General features: G+C 39.7%; 1 protein-coding gene across 4 annotated transcripts in view; it reads left to right on the top strand.

Annotated features, from left to right (window-relative positions):
- Nucleotides 1-13,885, top strand: part of Sano (CABIT domain-containing protein serrano) — a 135,342-nt gene extending 121,457 nt beyond the window's left edge. For all 4 annotated transcript variants that reach the window (XM_071784910.1, XM_071784908.1, XM_071784907.1 and 1 more), the window contains one exon: nt 10,702-13,885. The gene's annotated coding sequence lies outside the window, so the exon portion shown is untranslated. The remainder of the gene's footprint in view (nt 1-10,701) is intronic.
- The last annotated feature ends 109 nt before the right edge of the window (nt 13,886-13,994 follow it).

The following is a 13,994-nucleotide window of genomic DNA, read 5'->3' as shown; positions in this document are numbered from 1 at the left end:
TGTGCGTACGCACAGGAACGCACGCGTGCGCTTTGTCGGGCCAACGTGGTCGAGCGAGCAAGTACCGAGTCAAGAAAGGCAAGCAAAGGCAAAGTAAAGGGACAAACCACGCCTTACGCCGCCTTGGCAGTGGAGAGAATTCGCCTTCGCCTCCGTTTCTCCGTCTCACCTCTTGCCTCCGGCATAACTAATATATCGACGGCTACCTTCCCCACCGTGCCCCTCGCTCGTTTGGAGCCCGCTCGTTCGCGTCGATTCGCGATTCGCGTGATCTCTCGCCGGTGTCTATGAACTATCGAGAAGATAGCCAGATGCGCCTCGCGCGTTTTCGCTTGCGAGCGCATCAAGTGCCGATGATACGTCGTTCTTCGTATAGCGTAGCTCCAGAAATTATATTCTGAAACATATATATTATAAATATCATATGAATATACTTTAACAGCCAGAGATTCTTTTATTGTATCTTTGTATTGAAATGTACATTAAAATATTGTTTTTTTTTCCATATCAAACGCAAAAGTTACGGCAGTCAGAATAGAGGATATGCTAAAGTAGTTATTTATTAATATCTTGCAAAGTACTTAAGTATTGTTACGTAAGATAATCCTTTGCAAACTACTTGAATAACAATAATCCATCAGATCTATCTTAAGCGAAGTAGGTATCACTGGGTTACTGGAAAATTTTCCAGGCCAGCAACCAGGCCAAGCACAAGGCGTTACTTCTCCATTACTGCTTTACGACGCATCGTCGGCGTAAAATTAGTTTCGTTCGCAGCGAGCAGTGCTCGCTTTCTCTGTATTCGCTCTTATTAACGACATACTTATTAGCATTTCATGTGTTTTCATTGCTTTTATAATCTGTTAATTTGAAAAATCAGGTCAGTAAACAAGTACGTTTGTTCCGCATTAATAATATTAGTAACAACAATAGCGTGATTAAAGAAATTTTCAAATATAAATTGTTAAATAAATTCAATTCTCGCAATTAAAAGAAAAAAAAATATATATGGTAAAATCAGTACGATAAAATTAGCAGAATAAAAGTTTCACAAAATGTTAATTATTTCCAAGTTTCTAGTGATATTGTTTTAAAAGTTGCAATTTCTTACATTATCTATGCATATTAATCATAATTATATGGTCACGCTACGATCATATATTTGGAAGACTTTGACGGAACACGGAAGTGTGGAAAGAAAATGTTATTCGTCGTAGAAATCCGTAAAAGTCCTGCACGCTTCGCAGACGGCAATTCTGATTCAAGCGAATCCTTCCTGGCGGTCAGAATGTCACTAGGTTATTAGAAAGTTTTCCAGACGAGTAAGCGTAGCAGTAAGCGTTACTACTCCACTGCTTGTGAGATCGAATCGGTTGTTTGCATCGCGTAACGTTTTACCAGCCTCGGCGCTATCAGGCTATACCGTTTACTGTAAATTTCATAATGAAAGTGTTTAGAAATCCCATCATTTATATACGCTCTCACATTTAATTCTTTTCGCGTGTTACTTATTTCAATCGAGTTACGAAGTTTAATTCTATATATTCTTACATTCTTATCGTTTTTATTACACACCCTTTCTATAATCATTAATTTAGTGTATAATCGTAATTTTTGTATAATAAATTTTATGTACTGTACTCTGTACTCTTAGAAATTTCAAATAAGATCAAAATGTTTTATTATATTTTCTACTAGATCTCTATTAATACACAAAAAAAGAAGTGTCAAATCAACACTGATATACTTGTATGTACGCAAGAATATATAATATCTTCTTATAAGAATTTCAACTTTTTTTCTTGATTGAACCATATAAAACTTTGTTTAACTATATAAATGACTTTATTCAAGCAAGTTTTTTTTAGTTTAACATAATATAATCTCATTTCATTGACACTTCTTCTTTTTCTGTGTAGAAAGATAATTGTGACATTGAGGAATAATAATGAATACTATGAATTATATTGCTTGAAAAGAAATTTTTTTTCTCTGTGTCTGCATATTGATGCAATCTCTCGAATCGCTGCGAAAGTCGATATGCACGTCTACGTGGTTTATTCTTACATCCGGCCGACCGAACGAATACGGATAGAATCCTCCGCTTCGACATAATGCGATGCTACAGTTACACACACGGAAGGCGAATGGGAGGCAAACGCACATCGACAGCAACATGAGAAAGAAAGAGCGAGAAATAGTAAGAGAGAAGAAAAAAAGAGAGACAAGCAACACCGTTAGCAGCGAGCACGTTTCTTTAGCGCAGGAGAAAAAAAGAACAGCTTGATCATCTGGTTCGACGAACTTAACGTATATGCTTTCGCATCGAAAAGTCGGAAAAGAATGTCATTTGATGATTGCAGTAAACGCATTTTCCAGTTTCACTTTTATTTACTCCTATATTGCTCGTAATGAAAGTTGTAGAAAAGATTTTTAAAAAGGTGTAAGGATAAGTATGTATGTACGTACGTAAAGATATAAAATAATATATGAAGATAAAGAGTTATAAAGATATAAAAAATACACATAGAAAAATCTACAAGATTAGAAAGATATAAAGATCTCAAGCATAAAGGATTTAAGCTTTATATTCTTATATGTAGGGGATGCTTTACATTCTTTATATAATAATAAAAATATATAGGATATATTTTAATCATGAAAATAATTAATATACTTTAATAATAAAAATATATAAGAGGTATAGGATAAAATTATATCCCATAAAACTATAAAAATATTCTCTCTCTTTCTCTCTCTCTTTCTCTTCCCCTTATATATAATGCATTCAATAGCGAATTAAGATACGAATAGTAGAGGCATAATGTCAGCCACTAAATTGCCAACGCGACGCGACGACTCGAGCGTCACCGATACTTTATTTTCTCTGCGAACCGAACGAGTCCGCGCTTTAACATTTAACTCTCGACTGCGCGCGGCGGCCGCGGCGGGGCTCGGCGGGCATAAGGCACAATTGACTCTCTCGACAGGCGACTCGCGATATTTTGCATCGTCGATTTAACCGGCGATCAGCGTTCCACGATCTGTCCGAACGTGAGAGAGGATAACGATAACGGGAGTGCACGCCTGGGAAAACGATCCGCGCCGCGTCCGTCCGTCTTCCGTGAGACGTAAGCGTGCCTCGCGTTGCACATCGCTTCGCTCGCTCGCTCGCTCGCACGCGCGTTGCGCTCTCGACGGCGCGATGCAATGATGAAACCCGCGTCGTATCAAGGCCCTATAAGAGATATGTGACGCCCGTGTTATTTATTTCCGTGAGTCGTGCGGGTGTACCGATTAAAACGGCGATTTCAAGCTCGAAGATCCCTATGCGTGGCTCTACGAATAACTCTGTCGAGCAAACTTTATATGCGCCGAGAAAGGGAGAAAGAGAGAGGGCAAGAAAAAGAGAGAAATACCTCGTAGCTAAGTAATCGCGATACCGGTCCAGCGATCGTTACTTTCTGCACACTCGTCGTGGCAATTAACCGCCGCAATAACGATTTTTGTCCGGCCGCGTAATGCCCGAGCGCGCGGGCAAACACCATTATGGGTGGTGTATTGCCTCGGCGCGGCGCGACAAAAATCGTAATGGAGCGCCTCGCATGTAATTATAATTTGTTACGAAGTTTCGAATGACTCTATAACGTTCGACGAAGGGGGCAACGCTGTATGGTTACGATGGAAATACTGTTGTTTTCTCCGTGCACTCGCGATGTCGTTTTGAACGTTTTTTACCACTTCATATGCAAACAACGAAAGTATGCATTACGTGCCTTTAAAAGCCGTATTAGCGAAGACTTATATGGGCAATCGCCCGATATCGCCCTCCAAACATCGCTAATCAACACTGAAGAGTTGCAGAGTAATACATGGTTCGATAAAAATGCGCAACATCATACTTATTTATTCAGAGATTATCACTTGTATGTACGATTCATCGAAGAAAACAACTAGCGCGTACCGAAAATAATTATAACTTTACACTATTGACTTAATTGTTGAAAATACAATGAATAATGGGTGTGTCCATCGTCAAAAATCTCTGCTCTATCGCGAGCAGTTCCATCCACCCTTGAGTTCGGTTCTTCCGATGCCGATAAACGCGTCGCGCCGCGCCGCGCCCGTGTTCAATAAACGTAATCGCGCCCGCGTATGTGATATCCACGGCGCGACGTTACAGCGTTCGACGATGTAACGACGAAAAGAGCGGTTGAGCTTCTCTCCTCTCGGCGCGGCGCAGCGCGCAGCAAAACCCGTAGGACAGAAACGAGCCGGGGTCCGCCGAGCGGCGGTTAGCCTGAAGGCAACGGCACGATGAGCGATGGATCGGAACGATTCGGGAACAGTACAATCGAATACCGGGATAACAGCTGGAATAATCCTGAAGCCGCGGTACGAAAGCTCTTGAGGGGTGGTTAATCGGTCGATCGATTAATTGGCGGTTCGCGCGCGCGCGCGCGCGTGCGTCCGCGAACCGCGCTCCGCCGCCACGGAAAATACCGATCGATCAAAACCATCGATTAATCGTTTGTACGTCCGATAAGGCCGGATGATAAGACGCCGGGGTATTGTTCCACGTTGCAAACAATTAATGATACACCGCGATCGATAATCGACCGGCCGTCCCTATAGCTTCTCGCAATCGCGAAGCTCTAGGCTACTTTCTCCGGCGTTTTTCACGCGCGCCGAGCCGCGGAAATGTTTCTCCGCCGGAGCATTTCCGCGAGATACGTATAAATCAGAGATACAGATTTCATATCGTGTTACCTATGCTTCAAAATCATAAATGTATTTTTATGCTTGCGGTTTAACACACGCATAACATATACAATATATTATATATAATTGCTATATCGATCTCATTCATCGCGTATTAAATGTAATATGTTAACGTGTAATATATGTAATATATTATATGTAATTGCTACGTCGATCTTATATTAATTGTATGCATGCGATAAATATGTGTGTAAACAATTATTATACGCAATATATTAAAGTTCGCTCAGCTCTAATTATTTCCTGTTGAAATTCTTTAGAAATGTACTGTTTTGTGGAATTTTGAATGAAACATCGAGTCGAAAATTGATCTCTCCGAAGCTGTAACGATTTCAATTCACGCTTGTCGAGCCCTCAAATTGCTTCCCTGTCTATATTTCACGCGTAACAACGAGCTTCCATCGGCGATCCGAGCATGAACAGCTTCCGACAGAAGCGTTCGGATAAAATTGGTAGCCCGTCGCTCAGGGCTTTAAACTCGCGGCCTCGCTGGAGATTGCCGACTCGCGTATGGCTGAAACTCGTTGTCAGCTACGAACCGTATCCGACGACGCGCTCGAGCCTTTCGCTGACGTTCGACGCCCGAGACAGGAACACGCTTCTTCCTCATATTAATCTAGGCTTGTTGAGCCCGCTTCTTATCCATAACGGATTTTTCCGCGTTTTTGCCGTGGCCTCGCGCAACACAAGCACATTATCCCTAACGTGCTTCGTTCCCTGCCGCGATTATCCTCCCGGCGAACGGTAAATCCCTTTCCGATGGGGCGATGGGGCGATCGTCAGACGTCGACTCGAAAACACTCGTCTCTTTATACGCGTATAGGATAATCTTATCGTTAGCCGTATCGATACGCGTAGTGTCATTCATACGTAGATTCTTGAAAGGAACGTAATACAAAAATCTGCGGATAAGATCCTTTCGCGAGTGGGTAAGAAATAAAGGAGATTTTGTACGTTCTAATGTATTGCAAATCTCCTTTATTTCTTTTGCATTTGTGAAAAGATCTTATCCTCAAAAATCAAAATTATTATATTGATCGGATAGTAAAATTATCCGTAATTTTAATTTTGCTGTGATTAAAAGTAAATGCTGTTGCGCTTATCTGAAAACATTTGCGTCGCGTTATTCGTGCAATTCGACGTTCGGCGAAGGAAAGTAGTAAAAGTAGCGCGCTTTGAGTACACATTCTCTGGGTAAGCGCGTCGCGTCTTTTACTCTTCTATTACTTTTCAGAAAATGGGATTCTGAATTTGTTCTGCAAACATTCCCATCGCAAAACGTGTTCGGCGATCTCTCGTGGAACGCGATTGGACTTGAATTGCGCCGTGCACAACGAGTTTACTGGGTTTCCAAGCTCTCGAGCGCGCTCGTTCGCAAGTCGAGCGTGGCGAAGTGCACGCTCCTCCTCGGAGAGCTTTCGTTCGAAACGGAAATGATAGGCTGCAATTATTGCAGTCGTTGGCTTTCCCGTCTGCTGCGGCCGGGCCGTGCGCGCCAGCCGCGAGTGCATAACCGCCGCCCGCGCCGGTCGATTAACTGCGACCTTCGCCGCAACGTTGTGATGCAAATAGACGACATATCCGCAACGGGGATTACGTGCCCGCCTCGGAGCCTCCATACGACAATTTCGTGCGAAGAACTCGCTTTCCGTACTTCCAACCAATGAAGCTTAAAGACAGTCAGTCATTTTATAAAACCTTCGTGAGAACGTAACCATGATGAGAGATTAAAAGAAATGTATAACCTTGATTAATATAAATTGAATATTATATTGAATTACATATGAAATTGAAGCTTCTTACTTTGTCTCGAGAAGATTGGCAAATACCAAAACGAGGAAAGATGAGATACAATTGAAGACTGAAATTCCTGCTTAACCATCTCTATCTCACTGCATGGCATTCGTCTCGCTCCAGAAGATCGGCGAACGAAAGTTCTGTGAAGCCGTGATGTCGATGGAGTTGCATGCCCCGCTTGCATCATCGTGATCCCAATTGCGCGACCCTAGCGAGGATTTTAACACGTAGCGCGGGTTAATCGTTACCGAAATCTTGTATAATCGATCGATATTAATTATCGCGCGCTTTCACTAGATGACCTTTATAATCAGCTATGAGAGACGTTTCAGTGCAATCAATCATTGTCATCCTGAAAAAATATAATTGGATTCGCCGTAAGACATGCAACAGTCGAATTCTTCCAGAAATTATTCGCAGCTAATACACTGTTAAACATTAAAGAATGTTTTTTCCTTAATGTGTTCTTTATAAGATAGCTATGTGGTAGAATATAACTCATAAGTACATATGATATTTGTTATGTACGTGCCTTCTTTTTGTGCCGCGTTTTTATTCTAGCATCACTGTCCTGGACACAAATACCGCGGATGATGCTCACCGGATCCTTCATTGAGAAAAATTCATGAATTGCGGGCGTCGCGAGACGACCGCAAATCGCGCCAAGAACAAACAAAGGGATACTTGATCGCTTGCAAACGAGTTTCGCGGCCAATTATAAATTAAATCGAATTAAATCGACGGCTACCACCACATCGTCGCTAGAAGGCGGACCTTGGCGAAAACTCCCCCGCTTTTTACGATCACGCGTATGCGCAAAATCTTTTACGGCGACGCGCGTAATTGCAATGTGGCGAGGAGAGTGATAAACAACGCTCGCTGCGCTCCCTCGTTCCACGACGGGGCGGGCTGGCTCTCTCGCTCGGTTTTCACTCGCTCTCGTGCGCGTCGGATTTATCGGCATGCTTAATTGCTGCCCGAGACGAAAGTCAGCCTCGAAACACGGGTCCGCGTATCTTTCGTCGTGCTTTTTCTGACGCGTCGAAGTTGCCTGGTGTATTCTTATCCAGTGCCCCCGCTGAGTTATCTTCTTGCAACTCATAACTAGAAACTAGAAACATTCTCAGATTATTATTTATCTCTTAGAAAAGAAAATTCAAATAAAATGGATAATTTCTGATTATCAATCTTTTACAATTCTTAAGAAATATTTCAATATGTAAAAATTTCTCTTCCTTCTGACATTAAACTTTGCAAATGTTACTATTATAGAAGTGTTTATTTTTATTTGTCAATTTAATTATTACAAATAGAAGATTTTATTAATGAATTTAATATAAAAAAACAAGATAATTTCTAATATTTTTATTTACAATTATCGGACTTCCAGAAGCCACTACATATTTTTCGATCTTTTCATTTTCTCGACACGTCACGCCGCAAGCGTCGACTCTGGCCTCTTTCGCCCGTGTTCAGAGAATTACGAGCTTCCAAACTGATTATTAGGTCTCGAAGATTTAAGACGGTGTTTTAAATACTTGGGCAGTAACATTGAATTCATTCTGTAATGAAAGAGCGTGCCGATTTCTTTGTCCCGCTGTTTAACATTCGTCCGCGCGGCCCGTTGGACCCCGAGGACATTAACCCACTAACTGGAAGATTACTTTTTTTTTTATACGCACAGCGTCGTTTGTGTGCCTTCAAAGGAGACCATAATTATCATATCTTGCGGTTTCAGATGTTGTGATATTTCGGGAGAATTTATGACCCCGTTTTATGCGTTGAGAAGAGAATTTAATAAGCGTTTAGAATGATACTCGATTCGCGTATTATAACGTATTATGACGTTGACCTAGTTAGAAAACATGATAAATAATAACATATTGGACGTAACAATTAGAACGACAGAAAAACATAAATTTTAGGCTTGAGAGAGAAAGAGAAGATTGCTTGGACGCATAAAGGCTTTTTTATCATACAAAATTCTTTCCTTATATTAATATAAATACTATGATACAAAATTTATTTTCTACAATCATTACCAATAGTAACGTTGTTGTTAAAAATTAAGTTGTAAATGTTGTGTCGTTATTAAGCAATTTTGATGTTCAAATTCAATCTACATATAGCGCACTCTTAGAAGAATACTGTCACAACGCAAAAAATTCTATTTTGAGTTAAGCCTATATAAAAAATATGCCAAAACTTTACCTACGTGCTATAATAGTGTCACAAGTCTGTAATCTATATGCGAAATCCGCTGCACGAGGCAGAAGTGTCGTTACTCTTTTAAACCGGTTATGTTGCGATCGCTGGATGAATAGTGTCATAAGTAAATTGACAAGTAAATCGCAGCAGACCTCTTCAAGAAACAGTAAAAGTCTCATTATAAAACAAAATATCGTAATTGTAATTGCGTTATAGTTATCTCACGCAATTCAAAATTGTTTTTCCTCTCTCCTGAAAATTGTGAATTTTTGAGTTGTGACAGTATTCTTCTAGAGGTACGATATATTAAATACTCAACCGTGCTACAGATTTTCGGCCTCGGAAATGATTCTCTCTCCCTCGGAACATTATGGATTTAACATCGGGGGAATCGAAGAAGTAACTTAATGAACGCAATAAATTACGGGTGTACAAATATAACGATCGTAAGCTTAATATCGATATACTGTTTTCTAAACCGGTATACGATGGGATGGATCAGACGGGGGGGGGGGAATCGGGCAAGGGGGGGATCCGCCGCATTCTGTAGCGCCAATTTGCATGACCGATGATCGGGCCGCTACTATATGCCAGTGACTAGGTGCATCATCATTACGCACTACTGAGATACGATCAAACTGTCGGTAATAACAGTCGCACGACCCCGCGCGCGCAGACGAGAGAGCAGGGTCGCGTTTATTAAATTACGTCAAATTATTGGTACGCGTCGGGGTATCCGGTCGAGGCCTAAACATAGAATACCCTCGGCCTCGCTGGTTGTTTAACAGTGAGCAATCACGCTACTTTCCCAATTAGACCGCTAATTTTATCGGGAAGCGTGTAATTGCCGCGCTGAGCCAAATTCGCGTGTAATATGTTCAGCGCACTTTCCCAGAGAACCGCTTAATTATCGGTCAATGGCTAATCATGCATGAGTGATGTGGAATTAAGTTATCTTGCTGCGTTCCAATTATAAAAAATTGATGCACCGCTTTGGAATATTAAGTACAGCGTTTTGTATCATAAAGGTCTTTAGTAGATTGTTTGATTTTTATCTGAAATTTAAGATTTTTATTAAGTCAGTTTATAATTGTAACTCAAATCTCATCTAAACGTGCGTTTTTAGCGCTACTTTTTACATCTTGAAACTTAAGTTAGATTTCATTTACATACACGATTATTCCACTCCTTTCCTGAGTACAATCTCAGTTGATTTTCAATTAAAATGTAACTTTTCATCCAGCCATATATAAAATTCCGTTTATAAATATTTTACCCGATATACTCTCGAGGTTCAAATAACGATTATAAATACGGCCCTAAGTTATTGCCGAAGTGACACTTTCAATTAACGACGCCATAAATATCGAAGTATAATTTCCATTTATTCATCCGGGTAACGTTCCGCATGTATCGTGTTTTATTACCGGCAGTGCGATAACTGTTCATCAGCGGTCAAGATTGAAAAAGGCACAGTTCGTAAAGTGTCACATGAAATTTTCAATGACATTTTATGCGCCAAAATATATGTCTTGCATCTATATATATTTCATATACCTAAAAGACTTTTTTAACATAAAATTATTAACATAGAGAAGACTGTTGTTTTATTAATTAAATTTTAGTTATGTGACTGTATTTCACTTTCACTACCATTCTTTGTTAATATATTCCACAAATCTCTATCTTTAAAAAATACTTTATAAATGATTGAATTAATATGAAATTGTTGCGTGATGCGTACCAAGAAGAAATGGATCGAATCTGTGAGATCCAAATATGACTTTATATTTAAGCTAAATCTTATTATGGACTCAACTCTCCGTTTGAATACATCGTATTAATTTTTCTAATACTTACATTAATTTAAATTTCAAGCATATACAAATGTGGTTGTTTTAATTCTGCTTGCAGATTCGACCGACGAAGGGCTGAAGAAGGCAAAGAGCGGTTCAGATGAAGAGCCGTGGATCTCCGGCGTCGTTCGTTCAACTAATCAAAATTCGCAACAGGAGCTCAAGGGAGAAGAATAGAAGGACGCGATGCATTTCTGCCAGCGATTCCGCCATTCTTTCAGCATTAATATATCGCAGCTGCGAAAGCCATTCAAACTCGTCGTCCGCCACACGACTGCATGTATATACATGCTGTACACATGCATACACACATACTCACACCCACATACACGTCACATATGAAAGACCCAAAAGCCTGATCAACGCCGCGTACTTCCTGTGATCGTCGATTAACGATAAGTGGAATAATCAAAAATAGCGACGCAGCGGAAGAGGATATGTTCAGGTCACGAAAAGAGGAGCGAATTACTAGAATGTTATTCTCGTATAGAGAAAGGCGACGCCGTGTTATAAAGAGTATCGAGATCGGTATCGAAACGCGACGAAGCATAAATAGTGGAAGCTGATACTTTGTAAGATCCCAAGTAACAATGGTCGATCTTCCGGTACGTATAACATACATAATCTAATCTATATAAAACAGATCCGTTCATAAATCAGAAATCCTACATAATGACCGCGCAAATATTTTTCCTACCTAGAAAATTGAGGATTGATATTTAGCACGATTAAAATTATCCCTACGACGAAAACATATCGCTTAATATTGTTTTGCATATTTCGTTTACTTTGTCTTCGTCGTTGCGGAAAAGGAAGGATTTGTCCAATTTTTAGTTAGAGATGGAAAAATATTGGCAGTATTTATGTTTGCGTATCATTTTCCTGGCGATGCAAATTTCTTTCTCAATAATCAGATACGTAAAAAATTATATCTCAAATGAGATAAATTTTAAACAAAAGTATAGGTCAATTATTTGATAAAATGACGAGTATTACAAATTATCGATATAATCCATGCTATTGTAATATAATAATGCAATATATGTTGTCTTTTTTATAATAATGTTGATATTTTTCAATCTCCAATACGTATTACAAAAGATAAAGAATTTGTCACGGAACTATACCTTCGTTACTCTTTGTCATCGATTGAGAATGGGAACCGGAAAGTCGCGAAGAGGGTCGGAATCTACATGCCGTATGTAATCGTGCATTGTCCGAAAAGCTAACACGATTTGCGCACGCGTGAATCACGACATTCGCCTCGTACACGAGTAGTAGATTCATTTTATAAAGAGACGCGCCGTCAGAAGGGATGCGGTCTGGCGAGCCGCGTAGTTAAGGATACGAATGCCATAATAATGACCAAGTTTTTATGGTTGTACTTAAGTCATACTTTATACTCTACTTTACTGTTTAAGGATGTTTTAAGCGTAAGTTACTTCATATTTCCATTATTAAAGTGTCTCTATTACAGTTATCGCTACCGTTTTACTTTCGCGTCGTCGGGCTGAATGGCGAATCGACGTCATTTAGCGCTGATCGTCGAGAAAAATTGGTAGAAGTTATGAAAATGTAATACCGCCTACCTGCACTTGTGATCGTATATCTAACTTGAATTCGAGAGAATAAACTGAATGCTCGTAATCTGTACATCGGCACTTTCAACATTACGATCAGATAAATAAATTTTTCCACGCTTTGTATATCGCCTCGGCAATAAAGGAAAATCTGATGGCAATCTTTGTTAAATAGACAAGAAAGATATCAATTAATATATCAGATTAGATGAATTGGGCGACTAAATTTTTTATTTGCCGCTTAAATACGGCAAGAAACACTTAAGCTTATGCTTTTCTATAAAATTCTGTCGGACGTAATTAACAGGACAGTTTGGAAAAATGTCTGAGCGCTTAGTTGTTCCCTGTTTCGTATATGTTGGATTTTTTAGACTTTTATTTTGCGAACTCAATTTCCATACTGTGCGTTAGGAGCAAAGTAATGTTGGATGAAACATCATGAAATTATATATTGTACTTACTTCCATCGCAATGTTAGAGAAGCCATCAACAGATATCGCCTGCGATCGCATGGACGATAAGGAACAGACTCTCATTTAAAGTCAGGTGCGAGACCACCTCTCGGTTGATGGTCCCGACCAAAGGACGCGTTTGGACCTTGGTCTCATTTTTGTGATTATTTAATACACGTTAAGCAAACAATAGAATAGGTGAAGCCTTGTTATAATTGAGTATATGAGAATAGCCGTTGTACTAGCCTTACAGAGACGATGCCATTCTGCATTCAATAGCGGAAGAAGCGCAATAATTACGACAATTATCCGAGGATATTTTAATTACGCTCATATATAATAATTAAATTGTTTATTCAAGAGCACTGACAAACTGTTTTCAGTTATCAGTAAGAATGAAGCTCTTTCGGAAGAAAAATCGGAAACAAGTGGCCTTCTTCAAAAAGAGAATTTACGAGAGCTGAATGAGAATAATCAGGATACATTCGTTACAATGAGCTAGCTATATTACAATGTGTACAATAAGTTTTTAGATTTATAATACGAAGTATAGATTCTATTATCATGATATATTATATCGCGTAATGAATTTGTATAGAAGGCACTCGGTCCCCTTTACGACAGAACTCTGTGTGTTATAAGCGTGTACCGAGCGAATACGCTTATTTCGTATGTCGATGTTCTCGGAGAGTATATAATTTTGCCATGACGACGAGCGCCGAAAGAACCTACAGCGGGGAGGTTGTAATAGCGATATCACGCGTTTTGCGCGCAGCTAGAATCTATTTTTCTAGTTCCTTTGGGGCATTGGATGTCAATGGATCTCCATGCGAGCGATCGATTGCTTTCGAATAACGCGAGACCTGGCCGTTTTAGCCGTTCTTCCTTGCATAAAAAGGCAAAATGATAGCAACTAAAGCGAACAGATCTGTGCTATAATTACACGATCGGCTCAGCGATATCACTTCAACATCGTTCTCGCGGCGAAATACTCAGCGCGTAAGGGTCGAGGATCGTTGTGCCTTCGTGTATGCACGTTAAAAGTACGTTTAATGATTGTAAGAAGGGCAGACATCCACACTTTGTGATTCCATAAGCAGTTGTTCATTTTTTTATACTTACTTTAATGCTTACCTAGGATAGAGCTTGTGTACCCTAAAGAGTGTTTCAATAAAAATCATAATGAAATAAATCCGCTGCGTTGTGCTCATATTTTTCTCTCTCTCTCATAAAGAAATAAAGGATCCTTTTTTACCTCTCTTTTGCAGCTCCTAGTAATTTATTGATTTATTATTTATAATTTATATTATATAATATAT

The sequence above is a fragment of the Temnothorax longispinosus genome, chromosome 8 (assembly GCF_030848805.1).
Source record: "Temnothorax longispinosus isolate EJ_2023e chromosome 8, Tlon_JGU_v1, whole genome shotgun sequence".
In the NCBI taxonomy this organism is placed as follows: domain Eukaryota; kingdom Metazoa; phylum Arthropoda; class Insecta; order Hymenoptera; family Formicidae; genus Temnothorax; species Temnothorax longispinosus.
This window is presented reverse-complemented; position numbering and strand designations above follow the sequence as displayed.